The sequence below is a fragment of the Molothrus ater genome, chromosome 4 (assembly GCF_012460135.2).
Source record: "Molothrus ater isolate BHLD 08-10-18 breed brown headed cowbird chromosome 4, BPBGC_Mater_1.1, whole genome shotgun sequence".
Classification (NCBI taxonomy): Eukaryota; Metazoa; Chordata; class Aves; order Passeriformes; family Icteridae; genus Molothrus; species Molothrus ater.
Window position 1 is genome coordinate 31,633,927 of NC_050481.2, and position 24,884 is coordinate 31,658,810.

Here is a 24,884-nt window from a genome sequence, read left to right on the forward strand (position 1 = left end):
CAAAATTTTCACAAAACCTAGCAGAAGAAAAATTATGCCATTACTTCATTTAAGGACAAGTTTGTATAAAAATAATACTTCCTTTCATATTTGAGCTACTCTTTACCACCTACATCTTTTAGTTAATTTATCCTTTAATGAATACAATGCAATTTAGTCGTATATTGTAAGAGAATTCCTTTGAAGGGTTATTGACATTAGGGTTTGTGCACAACTACAAAGGAAACACTGAATGACATGTAACTCTACTGCTGCTCCATCTCTGCCACTCTTATTATGGGAAATTGCACGGCAGTCTGAGCTCTGAAGGCTTTGGTTACCTCTGCTTTCATGTTGGTATTGTCAGATTGTGGTTTGACACCTCAATTAATATTTGCAAAAGTAATTATATATTTTCAGTGCGGACTTTTTTCTTATATATTGCAGGCTGAATTTTCTCATGACACCATTTCGAGAAAGTACATTCAAATTGGAGATTCACAGGTGTTATTTTTATATCATGTTTTCTTTCTCCAGCATTACAAAGTGTCTGAACCTATTTTGTCCAAAACATGAACAAAAGAGCCATTCTGTACCAGAAATTACACTGTGCTAAAGCTTTTTTTCATATTCACTTTTGATAATTCAACATGGAATTTTTAGGTTGATCTGTCTCCTTCACAACTGTGCTTTACACAGTGTGGCTGCTGCCTCAAGGCACATAAATTAATGCAAAATGAGTTAGCACAGACATGAGAACTAATGTATGATAAATTACACTGGGCTTCATTTTGAGGTAACATAGCAATAATGCTTTGGATACTTAAGCCACCAGGGATGCTACCCATGACACAGCATTCTGGTATATGGATACCTGTTTAGTTTCTTCAGATTAGATTTCCAGCCTCAGGGAAGTAAACAAATGTTGTTAAAAGGATTAAAAATACTGCAAATAGTCTTTGTTTTCTCAATGCTGTCTCAATCATGTTTCGAAAGGAATGCAAGAAATTTAATGAAGTGGAGTTGATACAAGTTGAAGTAGGATATACCTGGGAGTTCTTAAATGGTCAGTGGTTCCAAGCAATGTAGATATCTCTTTTAGCAAATATGAAGCTGCACATAATGACTTAGTCAAAACCTGGGCTAAAAGAGCACAAAGGGGATATCTCTAAGTTTTGTCAGATTTGTGTTCTCTTGCAATATTTATAATTGTTCCAATGGGAGTAGAGCAAGGAAAATGCTCTGCTCTTGAGAGTTTCACTTGGACATACCCTAAGTCAGAATGCATGATGGACATTTCATTGTCTTCCACATTTCAGCATTAGGATGTACAAATACAAATGAATTTAAATTGATTCATGTTGCTTTCAGAAAAATGGAAGCACAGCTACAACATATATAGGCTTCTGTCTGTCTGCTACCTAACTGAATGAGATAATTTAAGTATATCAGCCCTCTAAAATTGTCCTGACAGGATTATTTCTTTTGGAAGAAAAAAAATCAGAGTTAGAATGAAAAAAACAGTTCTCTGATAAGCAGAATATTAGCATTAAAAATCAGAAACTCTGGTCACTGGATCAAATATGTAATTTATCCTAGCCATAATATAAATGAAACACATTAGAACAAATATTGTAACTGAAGTTGCTGTGCTATGCTTAGTTCACACACTTTCGTGCCTATAAGTTTGGACTAGTAAAGGGTTTCTGAAAGAATTAAGTGGTAGTGATAATAACTAAAAATTTGTTTTTAACTCCAGATAAGACATTCATTACTTTCTATTAGTCTAAAAAGTGACAGACCTTTTTCTGCTGTGTTTTTCAAGCATTCTTGAGAATTTTTCTCAAATATTTTTTTGGGTATTTTTCCACCAAATTTCAAATACACATGTAGACTAATGACATCTGTTTACCATGAGAATAGATTCATTAAATTTGTATATGTAAAAAAAATGGAAGGAGTAAATATCCTAATCTAAGGTGTTCATCTTTCATTAAAACTGGATTTCTTGAAAATTTTCTTCAGGAAGTCAGCTAACACTGAGGTTTTTCTTCTACATCACTAGCAAAGCATTCCAGCAAAGGAGAATTCAGGTGTTCAAATAAAGTTAAATAAGAAAGAGACATGGCTGTCAAAATCTTTGGGGATAGTCTCAAATGTCTCAAATGGTAGCTCACCTACTGCCGTTTTGGTTAGACTTCTTCCAGCCATGGAAAATAGTATTTAAAGTCTTTTTTTTTTCACTTAAAATCTACTTCCAATGGACTGGATTTTATCTTTTCACTAGTCTCTATGAGTACAATGTATTAGTCATGTATTTTTATGTTTTGTTTTTAAAGCTAGGTTTAATTCATTCTCATGTCCTTGAAAAGAAAAATTGTACAGTGTATACTAAGGTTGCTACTTCAAATATCCTGGAGGGTATAAGCATGCCCTTTTCTTCAGAGTGCCTGTATAGTGTTAATCATAGTTAATTCACTTAACAGTAACATGAACAGTCAAGTGAGTTTCTTCTTCAAAAATTCTACCATAGTCCCATTATTAATTAATGCAGTATTGTCTTGTTATAGCTATCACCTCCTTGACTGTACATCATATCCCCTACCCTGGATTAAAATAATAGAGTAATTTGTAATGATAGTCATATCTGACAGACAGAAAACGTGCTTGGCTTTTTTATTTTTCATATTCAGACTATTTTGAAGAATCCTTTGCCAACATATGATCTTTGAAAGAATTCAGAAATTTTTTTGTTCAGACAGTCAGCAAGTCTTTTGTTCCACAACAAAATTTATCTGCTGGTTCTAATTCCTCTGGATTTTTGTAGTTTTGGCCTCTCTTCTTGTTTGAACCTCAGGCAACTAACATCACTTGCTGCATCCCCTACAATCATGGGCACTTATCACTAGCTGCACTGTCAGAAGTTTAATAACCAAGCTAGAGAAAGTCTTACAATAAAGAGCTTCTAGGTAACTCAGCAGAGAACAATCACAGCTGTAATTACAGCAAGAGAGAGATCACATAAGGGTAAGGAGGCCTCCTGCAGCCATTGACACATGTTAAATTATAAACAGATGCTATGCTATTCCTTCAATTTTTTTTTCATGGTCACACTAATATTCCATCCATCTTGCAAGAAATATTTTCCCCCAGTGGAGAGGGTAATCTCCTAAAGAATTCAGTTTCCTCCAAAGTTAAAGCCCCATTCCACCACTCAAATTCAGACTGGATGGAGCAGTCAAAAATACACAAAGGCAGAATAATTGCTGGCACTATTATAAAAATAGTGTTGAATAAACTAAAGATAAAACAAGATAAAACCCAAACATCCCCACACAATCAGTCTGACTGTGCTTGACCTCTATTTCCCCATCCTAAGCCAACTAGCATCTCTTGTGAGATAAAAGGAACACTGGGAACGGGATAACAGGACCATTGGCAGAAGCCTGGTGTTGATTGCAGACAGCAGCTGAAGGAAGAAACCTGCCTAACATCTTTTTCTCCCTCTCTGAATCCCCAGACAAACCTTCTGGAGCCAGACTGTGGCCTGGGGCTGTGAGGAGCAGGAACAAGCTGTCCTCTTCCTGAGAGTGGAAAAGGTGAACTGCTCAGCTCATTGTGGGGGAAATAGCAAAATCTTGCTCTTGACATTAACTTTGATGAATTCCTTTGTATAACAGCATTTGAATTTTAAAAAGAAGTTTTCTAATTTGTACCTAAGCTCTGCACTGTGAATTACATGCAATGCTTGTTAGAGTGTGATGGGGTTCTTGACACTTTATGCAGCTGAGATGTCCCACTGACCCTTTGAAGGGAGCTACATGAACCAACAGATTTGGCAAAGATAAAGGGCAAAGAGGCTCAGCAGATGTCATAAGGACAGAGATGTACATGCTTTCAAAATTCATTTCCACATAAATATGATCTAACAGATGCAAGAGCAGACTCTAAAACACAGCTCTGCTCTCAAAGTAACCATCTCTGCCAGTGTGTTAAAACTAGTCCTGCTGTGCATTGTGAATTATGTCAGTTCATGTTGGTGAAAAGTTTTATACTCTACAGCCTTGGCAAAACCAACACAATTAAGCCTGAATGAGCTGCTGTACCATTCCCTATCCTATATCAGTGGAGGTGTTTAATCTCCTTAAGCATGTCAATGCCAAATACACTAAGGTAATTGCATTGTGGCCCTAACAAAAGGGCATCATTTCACTTGCAGCATTTTTGTGACAAGTGATAATGTGCAACATGGAAAGAAGCCAAGAAGTTCTAATATCCAGGACTGAGCTTGCTGAGCTGCATTTACTGGGGGGGGAATCTGCAGTTGTAAACATTATTATCTTGTGTGACAAAAGAAATGCATACTTTTAAATGTAGTTTTCTTTACTGAGGTTTTCATTGTGTTGACTACAGGAGTAGGAAGTAAAACTAGCAGAAGTGTAAGAGCCTCTCAATGAGCACAATTTAAAAGTCAAGTACAATCTTCAGTTTGCCTCAAACAGGTTTGAACCAAGCCCCTCAGAGGGCCTGAAGACAAGCCATTGTACTGGTCACCAGGATTTATCAGTGACAGAGGAGAGCTCTACCCTGCTACATAACACAAGGCATTGCCTCCTCTGGTCCTGACTGAGGGTGGCATGCTAAGAAATGGGATGAGGGGCAACCCAAAGCCTTAACCACCCAGTAGACCCCAGAAATCTGCTGCATTGGCAGATCACTGACTCCCTCAGTAAAGCAGGCAATGTGCCAATCTGAAATTGTGCTGTCTCTGCACCAAGTTCTGCTTCTACCTCCACAAAACTGAAGAATAAATATAGAATTGGCTTTTAGCATGGAAATTCAATAGCCAAGCAGCTGATACCATTATTTATTGGGAGCAAAACCCTCAAGACTTGTCTCTTAAGTTTCTGCCAGGGAATTTTATGCCACATGCAAAAAAAGTAATGTTTTAGCTTTGCTGATTCTGGCCAGAGCTACTTGCCAATACAGTGAGATAGATCATTCTATCAGTTGTGTGAAATCTGTCAAAGCTCAAAGTGAGATCCAGAATTAATGATCTGACCACTTCAAGGTCCAGCAGAGGCATTTCTGTATTCCAGAGAGCCTTTTAAATTGTCAGATTCAACACAAGGAAAATGAAATTCATTAAAAGTTGGTTGCTCTCCCCAGCGTATCCCAAGTCTCTCACTGCCATATTAAGGTAATATGAATCAGTGTTTCATATTTGTAACATATCAGGAAGGTTTGATTTGACAGGATGCAAGATAACATCTGCTACAATTACGTACTCCATTCAGCAGTAGTCAAATTGTTAGTTAGAATACACAACTACTAAATTGTTTCTTTAGTGTTCTAATGTCTTCTATTAACTTGCAATGGAAAACTTTTCCAAGGGTCCATTGAAAATTAGGTTCTCTGTTAGTTCCTAGAGACTGAACAATTTTTTTAACATCTGGTAATGCAAACTATTTTTTAAGCCTCTGTTGTGACTTCCCTTTTCCATTTCTGGTGGAAATAAAGGATCAGCTACTCCTCAGAGTACCTACCATATCTGTCTTAGGCAGCTATGGAATTCAGATCCCTGAAGGGAAATGTTTTAGCTGACCTAAATCTCTAGGGTTGATCACTCATTGTACATAAACCACTAGCAGACCCTTTCCATACCGCATCTGTTCCCCTTCACTTACAATACCTACTTACTAACTGTCACTATTACATTTTTATTGTATGCCCTTGCTGCTATGGTAATGTTAATGGGTGGATGCCAGAATCCCATTCTGGTTACTTGTATTTTATTTGTCTAGAGCATCTGATGCTTTGGGAGGTATTTTTTATGAAGTATAAATCACTTTATGTAAATGTATTGCTAGTTACACAACACACATGGTGTCAGGTAAAGAGTACCATCAAGAGAAAGAAACAAGAATAGTTACTGTTATACAATACCTGTCTGTTCCAGTTGACATCTGGACAATTAAAAGGGAATGATTTTCCCTATAGGCAATAGCACTTTTGCCCTTGATAATGTAATCTCCAGAGGCTAGGGATAAGGTTAACCCAACTCTACATGTAACAACCAGGAGACCAGAAGTAACTCTGAAGAAGGCCCTAAGCTTAAATTTTAGGGGCTTTTTTAACTTTACTGAAAATGAGGTTGTACCCCAAAGGACACAAAATATGCTATAGGACACAATTAAACAGAAAATGTGCTGAGAGTCACACACAGATTTCTAATGTGAAATTCTTGAACACAAAACTCAACCTTCTGGAAAGAGGAGAATTAAATTTATGACTTCATGCAAGAAATTTTTCTTTAGTTCTTTTCTGAAAAGATCCTTTAATTAGCTAGCCTGTTTATTATGCCTTTGTACTTTTACTACCTTGGTTAATGGAGCTTTAAGCTCACTTTTCTTCTGATCATTTAGCTTTTACTAAATTGTTTCAGTTTTTATATGCTGATTGGGGAAGGAGGACAGGAGAAATGAAAAACACAAGTACAAATGTAAAGACAGAAATTTGCAAGAAGATGCTCACATGATGCAGCACCACCATGGCTTTCTGCAGTCATGTGTGTTACAGAGATAACTGTGTGGATCAGAAATCCTTTGAAGACCTGTATACCCTTCAGATTTTGAAAGCTGATAATAGCAATGTTGCATGATCTTTAGAAACAATAAAATGCTTTGTAGCACTGACAGAAAACCTTTTATTATTTTCGTGTTATTTTATTGTGTTGTATCTGAACTAAACAAAAACCTATCAACAAAAGCCACACACCCACATACAGAATTTTGATTCCAGGATTGCCATTGAGATTAAATTCCATGAGGCAATAGATGTCTACTCAAAACACAGCTTCTAGTCCTGGAAAATCCTCAAGATGAAAGTGTTTCAAATAAAGTCAATTTACCTGTCTAGCATACTGTACACAAGACTCATGTAAGCAATAGAATTTTTGTGTTCATTGGATGTTTCAAAAAAATTATTGTAGGCAAATAAAATCAAATATTTCTAGATAGGGTGAAAGCTCATCAAGTTTCATTTGATTAAAACATGGTGGGTTTTGACTCTTTCTTTTTGAGTAAAATAAAAAAATCAAAGATATATGGAAATAAAATTTCTGTGAAGAAACAGTTTTAGTGTTGATGACTAAGATTGTCTATTTAGCAGCTTAAATACATCTAAATGGAGATGTACTTAAGATCCATGGAAACCCATCTACTACCACAGAAAAGCACTTATGCAATCAGCCAGAACATGTAAACAAAAAACTGATCTGGCAAACCCAGTTACTTGTTTCTAACATAGTGTGTTTGAACCCCCAAAACTGTTCTTTTCTGTCACTCATAAATTTTATGCAAATATCATAGAATGTTTAAATAAAATATTCAAAAGGACTCTACAGTAGAAACACTCCTCTGAAAACTTAGTCCACCATCCACTGTACAGGGCCAGTAAGAAGGAAAGAAAGCTGAAACTGAAAAACTATTCAGTTTTTACCCATTGGAGGAAAGGGGATAAAACAACACCAAGGTGCAAACAATTACAGTTCCCTGATCCTACCCTGATATGTCAGAGCTCTGGTCAGGAGCAATATTTGGAACAAATATTAGGCAGCCTCACAAATCCTAGCTGGGATGCTAGGGCAGCTGGAAGAAATCTCTGTCAAGAATGATGTTGACTTTTTTTAACTTCTTGCAGTATTTTTATTCTACTATGCAAACATATATTGTAAACACCATTTTATTTTAAATCTAATTTAATTCTTCTAGACTTGAAGCCACTGATCTAATTCAACAAAGCCATTTTTATGTTAGAAGTAGACTGAAAAAATATATTATTTGAACAGGATTCCAAAGAGTTACAGAGTTAAGTCTCTGCTGAAACTGCACAAGATGATGTGAGAGCTGATAGTCAGAAGTTCAGGAAAATGTGGGCTCTCAATAGTCAGGAAAATCTCTGGCATCATGACAAGGCAGAACATCCTTATGGATTTCATAGCTAAGATGATTGGGCAGGCCTACAGCTGATGCAAATATTGCTTTAATAAAATGAGCTAAGACACTCTGCCACTGAAGACTCTGTGCCAAATTCTTCAAAATCTTAAATTCATACACTATTTTTCTTGGCATAAGCACAAAAATGGGCAGAGAAAGAAGAAAAATTGCTAAATAGTTTTTAAAAATCTGCCAGTACCCCTCAAATTCAAAATCATAATTGATCTGAGAAAAAGATATGTTACTCCAGACATCCCCAAAGGACTTCAACTTTCTGAGAGATTCAAGATGAGACCCTGGCTCAAAATCTAAACCAGTTGTAAAATTATTTTTGAATGGACATATTCTGTTATGCAGAGTTTCCTTTCTAATAAATACTCTCAGATTGACATCCAGAGTTACCTACACATAGTTAGGGATATGTACTCACCATTATTACAGGAATTTTATGTAACTGTTTTTTTCCCTCTTGTCCATTCAAAGACCACCTACTTGAACAAACAGATATAAATACTCATGAATTGTTCATAGGTCTCATTTTCTGAGATGGGCCCCTAGCTACCAACAAGGTCACTCAGCTTTCTTGACTATTACTGGTTAATTTGTTATCTTCAGTATGGTCTCTTATTAATCAATCTATTAATCTAACTGTCCTTTTCAGATAATGTAATACCTTCATACCCATTTTCCTTATCAGCTAAATTAATTTTGCTCCATCGAAGCAACCACATAAATCTTACACTGTAATGTGAGACAAGATATAAAAATGCAGCCATGAAAATTTAGGTATGAACTCATTTTTGATAATGTGACACATGATTTTGAGAAATCTGTAAGACATGACTGCATCAGTGTGGTAGGTCTGCAGCACAAAGTAGCTGGTGCTGGCAATCTGACATGAACTCTGCAACTATAACCCTGAACTTAAAGCATGTTGGTGGTCAGAGTACATGCTTTCAGTTTCTATTCAACAGGAATTAATCTTTCTCATATACTCCAAAATCATTCCACAAAGTGGAAAAAAGAAATAGGAGAGATTAGGAGATTCCCTTCTCTCCTCTTTTTGTACACTGGTGTAGATGCATCCTGACTTGCTGGAACATTGCAGAGTTCTCCCAATTGTTTACCTGAAATTACAAAATAGCCATTTCAGTGTCACCAGAAGAACAACAGTTCTGTTTGGCCTCACAGGTGGGAGGGAAATTGCTGCTGGTGTTCTGGAGCAATGGAATAATGGGGTGATTACATCAGTAGTGGAAGCAGAGATTTTGCAGAGGGTGCAAAGACAAGAGACCACACGAGTTCAGTAGATCTCTGAGTACTTGTACTGTGTACAAGTTAGCTGCCAAGAGATGACAAAGAGAGAACTTTATATTCGAAAAACAAAGTATTCAGAAAGTGACATTGACGTTTGTTGGCTGCAGCACTAATGCAGGAGCTACCTGCAAGCTAATCACCACATGGGATAATAGATCACTGTAAAGCTGAGCTGTTAATACTTTTAAATGACCTCACAGACTAGATTCACTTTCTTGCAGTTACAACACACAGCACAAAGACTATTAGACTAAAGCAGTTTTTCTGTCTCCTTGTGGAATCATGATTATTTGATAGACTGGTTTATTTGACATGAGTGGTTTTCAATTAAAAGAAACAATCACATTGACTGACATTAATTGCACTTATGTTCTCCAGCTAATAATCTTCCCATCCCACAGCAGCATTTCTGATTGTTTTGCTTGACCTTGATATCACACTGAGCATCCTACATCTCCTCAGGTCATCCTTTTGCATTCTTAGCCACCATTGCAGCTTTTTCAACTTCTGCTTAATAGCAATTTTGTCATATTACAAAGGATATCAAATGCTGACTTCAGCAGTTCAGAGGGCTCACCATCAAGCTGGTGTCATATTTTTCACCAGTGACTTTCCCATAGGCAAGCAGTGCCGAATATTCAGAATCAACCACATATATGAAGTCTGGAACATGCAGTGGAAAAGGAAAAAGTGACCAGGTTAGTCTCCAGAAAATTTAGGTTGAGGCAGAGAAGGGAATAATATCTGCTTTCACAGATTTTCACTTCTCTTTCTAAGCATGCTGGAAAACTGAACTCAACAAGGCTTTCAAGTACTTTGACAAATACTTTGGCAAATCTGTTTTTGAAAGCTGCAATATTTATCTGCACATTATATAAATATCCATTCTGGTCTGCTATTACTCTCTGAATTAATACAAGAAGGAAAAATCCTAAATCTTCTTCATCTGTCTAAGAGGAAAGATTTTCTAATGGACTATGTGCAATACAAATTTCCCTTCTTAAACTTTTAACATACACTCTTTGGCTACTTTAGTGACATTTTTATACAGAAAAATATTTTAAAGAGCTTAAAAAATTTACTTCTAGGAGAAATAAAAAAAAGTCACTACATGTGGCTTTATTTAAGAGAAAGCAAGGGTTTCTTAATGTTTTATGGAGGCATTTCAAAGTTATTTTCCAAATATGCAAAGGAGATACTCATGTGTAAATTGTTAGCAGTGTAAGACACATTGCTACAACAGCGGGGATACTTGATACTATGGAATTCACACATCACAGTTACTCACAAGTGTAGGAAGCAAGTGGAGCTTTGAAATCCTGAGGGCTAAGGCCCTTTATTTATCAATTTTAAAAACCTTGTTTTTGGAAGAGGAACATTCCATAAATGCTGATAAAAACTGAGAAGGCTTCTATAACTGGACAGTATGCACAGTAAAGCTAAATCTCAAGCATTCTTTTAAAATGCATGTACCTTTTTGTCGTGTACTTCTCCTCTTACATTGACAGCCACACACAGTGACTCAAGGCTGATTTACCTCAAAGTACAGATTCTGAAAATTTGTGAGGAAAACTCAATGAGAAGCCCCAATCACTGTTTCTCATGATCCATCCACTGCATACTTTCAGATGTTTTTTTCTTTTGCAGAAGAATGAGCACCCTGAAGTTCCTTTTCCAAGCAGCTGACTAGAGCCAAGCACTCAGCCTGGACCAGCAGGTGAGCAGAAGGTGAAGGATGTTAAACACAGAGCTAGTTTGCCTGTCCTTTTGCTACTGCTCGGGGATCTAAAGAGCCATCGCTGTCACAAAAGCATCTGCACAGGACCTTTATGCAAGTATGAATTTTATTTGATCCTAAATAGACTTTAAAGGCAGTGAAATGCATGTCACTGATCTGCACCCTGGGAATCTGGCCAGTAAAAACAGGCAGCCGATTTATTAGGCACTGATTATGTGTCACACACATAGTCACCCAACCTTCAATTATATTAAATAACCTAAAAACAGAGTCTAGTAGGTTACATCTGACTTAGCCTAGGAAGATAAGGATACAAAAGCTTGAATCAAATACAGCCACTCATTTTAGGAGAATGGAGTACATGCTATAAGAATATTTAAGTATCATGCTCAAGGAGCTACTTGTCTGGCAAATACAGCTTCTGAATGAGAAGGACTACTTTTCTCTATATGCTGGTCAGAGTAATGGTTTTATTTGATGTCTTTTATTAATACAGATTTTCACACATTTTTACTAGAAATTTTTAAAGGCTCCAAACAGAAATCTAGGTGACAATAATTCCTCCCTCTTTAAAGAGTCAAAGAGCAAGTTCTTTCCCCTTTGTCTTCTCACCTTCCTAAGGCAGGCAGGTGTTGTCCAGTGTCACAGGGCAGAGTTCCCAACTCACTTTCATTTGAAAATTTCCTCAATTTTTCCCCCCAAAAAAGTATGTTTCCAGCCCTCACCTAAAGATGAGGTTGATTCAGTTTCATGTCCTGCAACTGTCACTTCATCCAACTACTTTCAGTGCTGCAAAAACCAAATCTGTTTCCAGTGCAGCTTGTGAAAATTCCTACTGGGGCATGGCAATCATACTTTTCAGAAAGGATTAGACATATTTATGGATTATTTTTGTATTTCCAATTAAACCACAGGGTTTTTTATCTCTTACACTGGGATTTCCTTGTGCTATGCTAACTGGTATTAACAGCTAAACTGTGTCCACTTGTCCATATAAAAAGAAATAAAGTCTGAGCACTTGGCTGTTCTGTATCATTTGAACAGCATTTGCTGCCTTGTGATTACAGACAAAAACATTACAAGGACTCTTTCAATGTAGTAACAATAAAACCTTTTCCACTAACAGAATGAGTCAGAAGGCTCTGTTTCCAGCAGACACCAGTTCTTAGAGGTGGCATGAAGTGACAGGATGAGGTCCATGATAGGCATGCATGCACACGTCTTCTGTCAATATTAATTGATGTCATGGGGCAAAATGCCTGAAGAGCATAATTAAAATTTTCCCTTGAGTGTAATTCAAATCATGCTTGAGAAGAGTTGATATTGCAACCACCTGAAACCACTTCAGCTTCAGTACTTTTTCTTTCAAGGTTGTTTTGGGGTGCTCAGCACATTTCAGAGATAATTCATGCCATTCCAGTTTGCACTCTTAAAAGTCCATTTCTTTTTCCTTTGATAATTTTTCTTGCACACATAGGAATCCTGTAGGAACTGTGTTAGAATATTACTCCTACAAAATGTCTGGCATAGAAAGGATAACTTGGAATGATCAGAATTCAGGTCTAGTAAATGTTGCTTTAATTTAATAGTACTTTAAACAACTGCAAACACATTCTAGTGAGGAACTCTCATAAGGCACTGCCCCAAAATGTGATTCAAATACAAAGTTCCAATGTCTCTTGATTTTGGACCTATGCTAGACTAACTGGTGGTAAACATGTGTTGCTGTAAAGCAATTTTTGTTAATTCACTGCTGTTTCTTCAGTAATTTTGCAATCTTGGACTATCATTATTTTATCTTAGGTATGGATTATGTTTGAACAATTGCCAGCTGCTCTTCAACATCTGACCTATTGTTGCTGATACAGAGGTTTCTACTGTTCATGCAGAGGACAGAAAGCACCTCAAAGGCACCTGAGACCTCACCTGTGCGATTCTTGCCAGGTTATTCCTTCATGCCTCACTGTGCCTGAGTGAAAATCACGGTCAATTAGGCCTGTCCCTAAAAGTGGAGCAAAGTAAAACAGCAGTAGAGACTTTGAGGAAGGGTTAAGGTTGCTGAAGGGTTTTTCACAGAAAACAGCAATAGAATACATTGTCTACCTTTGGTTTTTCACCAAACTTGCCATGATTTTTATCAGCTATGCTGTTTTCACAAGGGAAACCACAGGCTAGGGCTGTATTGCTAAAAATCATTATTGGAAATTCATATTTTAACTGGTTTTTTTTTTGCTTCCCACTCAGGAAAATTGATTAAGACTCTGCAGGCATCTGATGGCAAGAATGAAAAACCTGGAGGTTTGATATACAATATTTAGCCAGACATATTAGTTTCTTACTTAGATTGTGTTAATTTTTTTTTTCTGGGAACATCTATGGTTTTGTGAAATGAGCTGAAGAGAATGGGAAATCCATGGAAATGTTTTAATTCAGAGTCACACTGTCCATACAAGGACTCACACAAATGCATCAGGTTATGTTCCTGATACAGACTGACTTTACTCAAATTGAAGCACATTTCCAAGATTGGCTTATAAAATAACTGTCACACAAGAATTAAAAGGCAGATGGATTTATTAATTTAATACTTTCCATAGCTTCCTGTGTTCACCTGATCTTTGACCTAAGTAAATGTGTTTTCAACCAATTGTTACAAAAGTATGCCAGTTCTTTCACTGGGGTTAGGTAAGCCTAGAATGTGCTAGCAGATACTTTAATGATCTTTAGGAAAACAAAACCATTTAATTCAGAACACCCACTTACCATATTTTACATGATTTTCAGCCAAGATGTCACTGGGACTGTCTTTAAGTCAAACGAAGCTAATGAGAGGAGAGGAAGTAACAGAAGGCATTCAGCAATTATCGCCCTCTTAACAGTCACAGGGAATCAAGACCATAAGTTCTGTACACGGCAAAAATATCACACTGTGTTGTGCAGTTCCTTCTTAAAAAATTCCCAAGCTGTATCAGACCTTATTTTTTTAAAGGATAATTATATTTCTTAGAAAACATAGCCATACACTTCTGACATTCTCATCACAGATGGCCAGTGCTTCTCTTGATCAGCAGCTCCAGTGGAAGTGGTGCTGAGGAGGAGTGGGCTCCATGTCAGGAATATTTATGTACAACATTTAAGAATTGCACAGCCCTTCTCCTGCAAGCTTGTCTGGCAGTGTTCCAGCATTAATCAACAGTATTTATACCAGGATGGAAAATGCAAAAGTAAAATGCCCTATTAAATACAAATCATCAAACGCAAAAAAAAAAAAAAATAGGAGACAAAAACACTACAAAGAAAGAAAGATCTTCAGAAAAAAAATGAGAGTGAAGGTTGTCATTTTCATTCCACTGAAATATACTATAAATGATGGCAAAATTAGATTAGATGGACCTCAGTCCATCATTATGAGAAAAATAGTATTCCAAATTAAACACAACATATTTTAACTGTTCAGCACAGTGTTTTTTAAAAAGAACAACAAATACAGAGCTTATTGGTGCTATTGCACATAGATATGTAAAATTATCTTCATATTATGAAAGCAATGCTGGTATTTACTGGTATATAATTACTGGTAGTATATAAAAAATACTATATATTATAATACAGTATATATAGTATATATACTATATATTCTATATATAAGTCTATATAAATACTGGTAGTCCAAAACAATGTACCATATTTAACTGCTGAGATGAGCAAAAATTTTTGATAGAAACATAAAGAAAAAGCAGCCATTTAGCTTAGAAGCTGGTACTATTAATTAATTCTTGAGAGATCAGCAAAAGGATAGAAGTGCTCTGAGCAGAATAGAGATGATTTTATGACACAGTATCTGTACTCCACTGCCCACCTTCATCCTCTGGAATTTGGTCTGGTGCATAAAGAGGATGCAAAAGCTTCTCTGCATCCCAAGGAAAGCTGCTCCCATCATAGCAGACACTATGGGAACACATAATTTCAGTGTCCTGTATCTTGGCTACAATATGGGGAGGGTTTAGGGTACAGATCTGAGTGGACAGAGGCTCCTCCCTTGCATGTTTGGCTTCTGACACCCAAGCTACAGGAAGTGCATGTGATTGTCATGTTTCTGTCCATTTCTCACTTCAGCCACCAGGCCTATGGTGGTGACTATGTGCATTGCAAGCTGGAGCTTGTTTAAAGGCAGCTTAACTTAGTTTAGCACGTGGCTTAATTAAGGCATGTTTTATACACTTCTACCTGATAACACAAAAGGGATTGCATTGATCTGCTTGAAATGCAGCTGCTACATGTTGTCATGGAAATAAGTGTTAAAAGCTCTTTAACGCTTTTTTAAACTTTCAAGACCTACAACTAATAGGATCACCCTGAGACAAGCTTCTCAAACACAATAGTGTTCTGGAAACTATAGTTGCAACTGCTCCCAAGTAGAAGCTTGCAGAAGTTCCCAGTTGCTAAAAGCTTTAAATAGACTGGGACATCAACTGGTTCCGTGTGCTCTTCCCAGACATATCAGCCTTTATGAAGACTTTTTCCCAACTAGAAAAAAATCGTCTTTTGGAAGGGGCTGATAGGTTTTTCAACAAGTTTTGGAAGGGGTTGACTAGATTTTTCAACAACTGCCTGAATTTCAGTTCCAGATTGGCTGAAATCATAAACTATTTGGATTATTTCATTGCTAGTTATTTCAGTGATGATATGTTCTGTTCCAGCTGTAGTTGGCTTCAGCTGAATACACTGAGGTTGGAAAATTGATCTAACCATTAAAAGGCATTCACACTTTATTATGACACATATAATACTCTTCTGCTGGTGGGACTTCCAAACAGTTTAATGATTAAAAGTTAACAAAGTGAATTATTAAAAAAAATTATACAGGCAATGATAATGTGCTGGTTTGAAAGTAATGGGACATTGCCTCCAGGGATATGTTCACATTATTTTTTCTCTTTTCTCTTTCCAACACTGACCTAGAAAACTGAGGTTCTTGTGCAATTACAGTTTCAGGAGGTGAGGCTTTTGAGAAAACTCAAAATTTCGCAACACATGCTGAGGTAAAGACCTACTTGACTCCAGTTAAGTATCATTACTCCTGAGTACAAAGTGAATATGAAACAGAAACTTTTTCCAACCAAACCCTTAGCTTCCATTATTTAAAATGTTGCCTGCAAAATCATCCAGTGGAGTTTGCAGAAAGCTTGAACATATTTAAGGTGTGACTTATCACTTGCATTTCTGATACAGAAATGGTAGTAATCTATGGTATCCTGAAGGGAAGAGAGGACTTCACTTGTATAATTTTCTAGTTGTATGAAAATGCCCAGCTTGTGTTAGTCCTCCAGAACCTCACATTAAAATTTCCTTTTTAGCCAGAATAAACAATACCCTTTTACACAGTCTGGTAAGATTCTTTAGTTTGAAAGCTGCTGTGGAAATTTGCCCCATTCAAGGGTCAAAGAGAGTGGAAAAACCCACGTGAGGGTCACATCCCCTGCTTTTTAGCTCAGGTGGGTGCAGAGGCTGTTACAAAACTGACCTGACTGTGCACTGTCACTCGAGTGCACTTCCTTTGGCAGAGGCACGCGTTGGAGTCACTGCACTGTATTTGCTCACAAGCACATTTTGGCCTCACAACCAACCCCAAGTTAGCTTGCGATCATCTCCACCCATCTCATGAAACACAATTCTTGCTGAGCAGAGCCATCAAGTGAGATGCAAAGAATAAAAACATATTGAAAAATAAAATAAATCTTTGCATGTTGCCAGCTTAGCCTTTGATAAGGTAACTTCTAAACAGTTGTCTAAAGCTTAGATACTATGTCAATATTTTGGCATAAGTATCAAATAATTTTAAATAGAAAAATTATTTTAAAGCTCTTCTCAGTAAGTGTCAGCCTAGAAGATCTGTATAGTGAATTTTTAATAGAAGCTAGATTTGGGTTAACTGGTTTTAGTTAGTAAGTACAAAGGCTGTCACATGGGGAAACAGCTCCAACAATTATCATGATGCACACAGCAATGTCAGACTGCTTATGCTATTTGCCTCATAGTTTCACAACATCATTTAAGGCCAGGGAAAAAAAATTAATTCATCTTATTCAACATGCACTTCATAGGTCATGGTATTTCATTGAAACCATTTTTGCCAATTTTCTTTAAACTACCTCTTTTCAATCCTCCAAAGATTTTAAATCACAGATGAAATGAAGCAAAACTCAGTGTTTCATGAACATAGCTTGACTCAGAAGAAAACCAGGCCAGCTTAAAGCACAACTTATTGACCACTGACAGCCCACTATTACTTTTGATTAAGCCCTACTTTTTGAGAGAAAGGTAAAGAGCATTTAGGTAATTGCACATCATCCTGCACGACCCAGGCAGGCAACCCACTACAGCACAAGACTTCCATGCCATCACAGGCATCAGCAATTTGTGCAAGTGTCTTTTGACAGAGCTTCTAAAGCTTTAGTGAGGTAATGTCAGTTAAAGACAAAAATACAGAAAAGTGAGTTGGGAAAAGGATCCTAGAAGCCGTGTAAATTCCTGATCAAAAATATGACATTAGAGGATAGAAAATAAAATAATAGATATCTCTGGACATAACCTGACATCAAGTCTATTTTTGCACATTTTGCTCAATTGAGAAAGTGTGCAAAAATAGACTTGATGTCAGGAAAAACTCCATATTTTTTCATATTGGTCAAACTTCACAATTGCAGCCAGGTCATGCTGCAGAGAAACAAACCTGATCTTTTTCTGGCAGCTACTGACAATTTCCTTCTGTGCTGTGGACTGGAGAAGTTTAAGTGTTGCTGAGCATCAGATGGTAGCTGCATTCCTTCAGGGATGTTTCTAAGCTAAGAGGACAGCTCTCCCTTGCTTACCATTATGCCACAGATAATGTGGGAGAAGGTTTCTGGTTTTCAGAATTCAAAGTGAAAGGATAGCTGTAGAGAGAGAAGCAGAGATCAGGATCAGCAAGAAGGGCTTCTTGTAGCTGTCACTTTGCTCTGCAGAAATAAACCACATTGTCATTTTCCTGCTGGTTTGTTGCATATTCTAACTTTATTCTATACTGTTTTCATTGTTACACAAAGAATTTTGGTCTGTTTTCAGTGTATTTTTTCTCTATGTTTCTCTGAATATACATAATGTAGTTGAAAATATAGTAGCAGCCTTAAAGTTTTCCTTTTGTCAGAAAAAAACTTACTTATTACCAACTTTTACTTCCTTATAATTTTTTAAAAATTATAAAAAGACCTGATATGGAGGAGAACGCTACTAATACTAATTGGTTTTAAATGACTAGTCTGTTTTAAAGGTTATGCAATTATTAGAATACTGCTTCATTCTCTTGAACTAGATTGGGGAAGATATTTTAATAGATAAAATTCTGGCAAATTCAGCCCAGTAAGTTGCTGCTGTATGATTCAATAATTTACGAAACATAAGGAGTGCAAAGAAGTGTTGCCAGGCTGCCCAAATTTTTTCAGTCTGCATTCTGTGTTATGCTGTACAAATTGCAGTCTATCCAATTTCTGATTAGGATAATTTGCTATTATTCCCTATGCCCATGTATAGAGCCTTTTTAGAATGAATAATTAGTAGTTAACTTACATATATCACTTTCTACATCAGAGTGTGCTTCATCAGTTTAAGGACTTTTTCATTTTATTTTTTTCCCTGGAATAGGCTGAGGCAAAAATCCATGGCCTCAGATAAGCAATTTCCCTGTTCAAAGTTCTAGAGCAGAGTCATCATTGCAACGACTTTGATGTGGCCATTAAAGGGCATTTCAGTAGCAGGGCACAAAACCTTATTTTTGTACAAGTGTCAATGGTGCTGAAAAATATATCAGTCTTTCCTTTTTAGTAAGCATGAGATGCCACAAACCTTTGCAAGATCTTGCCTGAATCATGGATTTTCGTAAGTCATTCTATCATCAGAGGAGTGGTTAAGCAATCCTGGCAACACAATACTTGTTTACTTGCATAAGAAAACAGATAAATAAAATCTAAAAGAAATGTAATCTCTTCTAAAAATGCAGTTTAGCTGCCTTAATAGCTGTCAAAAATTCTACTTGAAAAACATGAGCCATTTGAATAGTCTTTTGAAGCCTATCCTGCCTGCAGCTCTACTGCTGGTGGTGCATGCACAAGATAGATTGTGTGTCACATTAGCAGCAACTTAACATCTCAGATTCAGACACCAATCAGCTGCCCAATCAGCTGCCCAATCGGCTGCAGCTTCCTCTTCCTAAGAATGAGCAGTGTATGCTATATCCCAAGCACTTCTTAGTACTGTTTTCATGGCTAAGCAAACATCAAAAAATATAATGTCTCTTGAAAAATTAAACAGATAAAGCTATGTTTATATATCTTCTGAAGCAGTTATATTTTTTCTGTCCTAATCTTTAATATATTTTGCTATGCATCAAGTACTGTGGCTAGTCCTAGGCCCCCCACTTCAGGAAGGACATTGAGGTGCTGGAGCATGTCCAGAGAGAGGCAGTGGGGCTGGTGAACCATCTAGACAGTAAATCTTTTGAGAAGCAGCTGAAGCCTGGAGAAAAGGAGGCTTAGGGGGGACCTTATCAATCTCCACAACTGCCTGAAATGAGGTCGTAGCCAGGTGTGGCTCAGCCTCTTCTCTCAGGCAACGAGTGATAGGATGAGAGGACAGCCTCAAGGTGCAACACAGGAAGTTTAGGTTGGGCACCAGAGGAAATTTAGATTGGGCAATAGGAATAAATTCTTCACTAAAGGATTGGTTAGGTATTGGAATGGGCTCTACAGGCATATGGTGGAGTCATCATCCCTGGAAGCATTCAGGAAACAATTAGACATGGCACTTAATGCCCTGATTTAGCTGAAATTATGCTGTTGAGTCAAAAGTTGGACTTAGTGACCTTGGAGGTCTTTTCCAACCTTACTGATTCTGCGTTTCTATGAAATAGTTCAATTCATCATTGTGCCTCAAAAGAAAGTATGTCATATTCTAGGGACCCCCACATATTTTGGCAGTCCTCATGTAAAGCTCTTGTAGGAGCATGGTTAAATATGATGTTTCAGCTCACTTCACAGAGTGGAGTCTGTTTTATGCCTAGCACATGAGAGAGTTCATTTTAGCTCTGCTGACAATACACTGTGGAAATACACAAGGTTGCACTACCTTAACCCCTTACCATACCAAACCATACAGGTTGTGGTTAGCCAGAGAAATGTTTAACTTGTTTTGAAAAACATTTCTTGTACAGCAATTTCCATTTGCTGCGTTCCTACAGAGAACAGTTCTGTTTCATGTCCACCAGAGAAAGTTTACAATAACATCTAATGGTACAAAACTTGTCCTTTGGGCAAGGCAGGATATGTGCAGCAGTTCCCAAATTCCCAAAACACAGCTCAGGGCCCAGAAATATCCAAACAGAACACTTTTGCTTGACTTTGAAGCCCTGAGGTAGTACATACCTCTAGTAGATCCATTTTCATTTCGCTGCATCTGAAACCTGACAGGCTTAAATGCTCCTTCCTTCAGCAAAGTACAGGGTTCCTGAGGACAAGATTGCAAAACAGAAAAATAAGACAATCAAATGAAATACTAGACAATACTTACAAGAATTAATTGACCATTTTGATTTTCTATGCTTCCCAGTCATCTGCTACTTCAATGGCTGACAAATCTGCCTCCTCCTTTTTTCCCTTAAGTTTCTCTCCATGTCCCTTCAATGCTTTGTGTAGAAGTTCTCTTTGTCATATTGTGGCATTTACAATATTTTGCAAGTCATACATCAAAAGAAGCACATTTCTAAAGTGTTTATACACTTTAGGAATGTTGCAGCCTATTAGCACACTTTTAGTTCCCATCCAGGAGGCCACATGTGACAGCTGAACTGCACAGATGGAGATATGTCACAGTCCTTTGTTTAAATCACCTCTCCTCCTCTCGACCCGGTTGTGTCTCATGCTTTCCCACTAAAAACTGTGGCTTTTTGACAGCAAAGATGTTGTGAATCACTAGCACAAGGCAGTGGAAAAAAATGGGACAAGCTACAGCCCAGAGCTCTACTCTGTGGTAGCCTAGAGCAACAACATCAGCATACCGAAAATAGGAGGGTTTCTCTCTTACAGAAAAGGTTGATATCTCTAGTGAGACATCAGACTGAGCAGGACAACTGTCTAGGGAGGACAGGCAAGGTACCTAACCTGATGAGGCTGACTGCATCCAGAAACTACGGCCCAAGCATCCTCTGGAGTTAAAAATTCAATTAACTGATTGCTGTCCTCACCCTTGTGTACCTATATAACCATGCTTTTGATCTGTGCACTTGCTCTTATTAAACAGGGGCAGAATGGAATTGACACCATAAAACAGTCTGCTTTTAATAGGAAATTTCTGTTGTTGTAATGCCAAAGTCTATTACAATATTTGTAAGCACATTGCAAAGCTAAGTTCAGAAAAACAGCAGGGAAAAAAAAGCCAAGAAAAGAAAGAATTGAACCTCACAATTGTTTATTTTAAAATCAGGTGAGGTACAAAAGAATCAATGTTGCCTTTTTTGTTTGAAGTTGTGTTTAAATTTAGCCATGTATTTTGTTGTTACATAATACCAATAGCTGTAAAACTTAAAAATAAAAATAAAAAAATTTAGGATCTTTACTTTTGTCCAAGTTTTTGCTAAGAGATTCAGACTTTGTCCTACTTATAAAGCCACTTCAGATAAGGGTAGCCTACTTGCATCTTATTACTTTTCCAAAATAGCACAAAGCAAAAAAAAAAAAAAAATCTTAAAACAAAATGGACTGAGTGGGAAAAGGAATCTCTTTCCTAGAAAATTATTCCAGATGCAGCCAGCAAAAAAATTACACAAACTAGGAATAAAAGCTTTCACTAAAATAACTATGGAATCGTATCTGGATTCTAGGGTCTCTGCAGGTCTTCCATTTCTTCTCTCAGTCCAATTCATCTGTTTATCTGTGCTAGGCCTAGGGAAACAAAACAAAACAATCTGGTAAAACTTTGTTAAAAACTGAAACATCAGAAATTGTAAGTTCACATGGGAACTACCCAAAAGCTGACAGTCTGAACTTATTTCAAACTGCATTGAACATCTGCTACAAATAGGATTTGTTGTTTTCTCTTGCTTCAAGAAGTCCATAGGAATAGCCAAAGTTGTCTTCTTCCACGTCTTCAACACTTTCAGTTACTGCAAGGGACACCTAGGAAATGCATGTTGAGTTTAGTGCACCAAAGCTCATTATCTTTTCACAGTGCTCTGCTGATATTTTCAGTCCAAAAATAGGGTGTGTTGTAGGATGACCAGTGGATGCAACAAGAATGTGGATTGTAGAGAACAGAGGGTCTGAGACTATAAGGGTCTGAGACTATAATGACTAAATATTTCAGGGTGTCAAAAAATTTCCAGCACACATTCACTCACAACTAAAGGAATCTTCCTTCGTTATCCAGGCTAAATGTTTCCCTCCATGTGTATTAGGCCTATTAATTGTTTTGTGTTTGATCAAAACCTGATTAAATTGATTATTTTACTTTTCTTAATCAAGAAAACAGACCCTCTCTTAAAAGTTCAACTACAAACAAAAGAAACTTAAATTTCAGTAGCAGGAGAGGAGTGATTATGTTTTTTTGCTATTTTGCAACTTAAGAAAATGATATTCATCTTAAAGCAAGTGAGAAGTTACTTTTTAAAAGAATTAAATAAAAGAATTTATGAGGAAAAATTTCTATATTTTCTGTAATAAGTGGCTTAGGAAGTAATGAATTTCTAATCATGCAATCATGCTGAGATCAACATAAAATTTATAACTCAATTCTTCTAAATAAACTTTAAAATTCTCCTCTTTTGTAACGTTTCCATCATGGCTAAATATTCATCATGCAAAAAAAGACTAAAAAATTCTCAAGGACTCACTCATCCTGGAAGCTGAGATTCTTTGGGGACATTCAACTGTACTTAACAGCTGATACATTAATTTCCTTCCCAAATATTTCATCACAGACTATATTTTAATACCATAATAAATGCAATGTATATATATATATATATATATATATATATATATATATATATACACATATATATATATATATATATATAACATATAGTAATAAGTTAAAAGCAGATTCCACATAGTTCCCAAAGATTCCATGTAGGTTTCCCCCTGGGGATTTCCCCCCACTATCAGGCATCAGGCCTACATAAGGGGGAATGGGTGAGGAGAATGTGTATCTATGGAAACATCCCTGTTCATTGCCAGGAGGTGCTATTAGTCACTGCAGCAAAAACAACCAGAGGAATCAAGGCCTGTGTTAAGACAGATAAGATGAAAATCATCTCCAAAAATCACTAATCCAACCTCTTCAAGCACCAAAGGTGTTTGAAGGGATTAGTGGAAAAAGAATCTTTAAGAATCTTTAATCTGGGTGAGTCTGGAAGGTCCCAGCACCTTCCAGTGCTCCACTGCTGTGCACAGAAGGGATGAGGCCCCATAGAATAACTCACAGTGTAGAGCAAACTGACCCTCTCTGGAGCCACTTAAGCTGCACTGACAGGGTTTAAGCAGAGCAGGGTGAGGAGCCTGTGGTGGAGGAGCAGTATTGGAAAATTAAGGGAAGAATGATGCATCTGACTCCATGATATCAGAAGGTTAATTAATGACTATATTATTCTATACTATATTACACTACATCTAAACTGAAACTGCACAAGCACTCAACTCAACAAATTCTCATGACTGTCAACAGTCTGGACACACACTTGGCCCTGATGGGCCAAGGAAACAAAACACCATCACTTTGGGTAAACAATCTCCATATTGCATTCTACTTTGGCACAACACAGGAGCAGCAAATGAGATAAGAACTGTTTTGATCATTCTTTTCTCTGCTTCTCTCACTGCTTCTCTCAGGTTCAGAGAATGTGAATCCCACAGAGCAGCCCTTCACTCCCGCCCCAGCTGGCTCAGGTGATGGTGTCTGTGCATCTCCTTGCAGAAGGTGACCTGAGACAGCAGCTGTGCCCACTGTAGCTGGAGGACAGCATGGGGAGGTACACCAGCAGACACACTACTGGACCCCTCCCCTGGCAGAGAAGGTGGATGCCAGTGATTACCTGAGCACCATGGGCTGAGAGAAGCTCCATATCTCCAGAGCCAGAAGCCAAGAAGGGTCAGGCTGCTGAGCTCAGAACTGGGTAATGGGCCATGGCCAGCTACAATTCAGAGGCTGCTGGGTGTTTGTGGGAGCCTCTCAAGGATGCACAGCCTCACTGCTCCTTCCTTGTGAGCTGGAAGGCATTAACAGGTTCCCTGCATTAGATATTACCTACATATTTTGCCTCTTTTCCTCTTACCCACTGTGTCTGAATTAGATGAGTAAATCTCTGTCCTCTGTTATAGCAGGATAAAATAAAGGAACTCCCGAGAAGATGAGAAGTTACTCCAGGTGGTATTTGAGGGTTAATGGAGTAAAATTTGCTTCTGTGCCTGCAGCTACTGCCATTCCTCTGCTTGAGTAATAGAGCCTTAAACATTTAAGTGATGGATGCTAGTGCATGCCAGCTGCAAACCAACAGAGCAGGCTGTAAACACATTTTACCCGTTTCTCTCTTTGTTTTTTAATGTGCTCCTTTTCTCAGCAGTGCTGCTCTCCCTCTCCAGCACTGATTCACAGTGACATGGGCGAGCCCAGCCAGCCAGGGCAGGGCAGGTACAGCCTCATATGACTCACGGTGTTCAGCAAGTTTTGGTCACCAGGCTTCCAGGAGCACTATGGTTAGCACCCCAGCTGCAGCATTTCACCACTGTAAATTTTCTTCCCTCTTCCTCCAACTGGAAGAAGCCATTCTT

At 37.6% G+C, this 24,884-nt stretch overlaps 1 long non-coding RNA gene across 1 annotated transcript in view; it reads left to right on the forward strand.

The window, feature by feature from the left end:
• LOC118686551 (uncharacterized) overlaps positions 1-24,649 on the forward strand; it is an 87,160-nt gene extending 62,511 nt beyond the window's left edge. Inside the window, exons 2-4 of the long non-coding RNA XR_004980181.1 lie at positions 3,500-3,578; positions 10,941-11,010; positions 23,946-24,649. This is a non-coding gene — a long non-coding RNA (uncharacterized LOC118686551). The remainder of the gene's footprint in view (positions 1-3,499; positions 3,579-10,940; positions 11,011-23,945) is intronic.
• Positions 24,650-24,884: the final 235 nt, after the last annotated feature.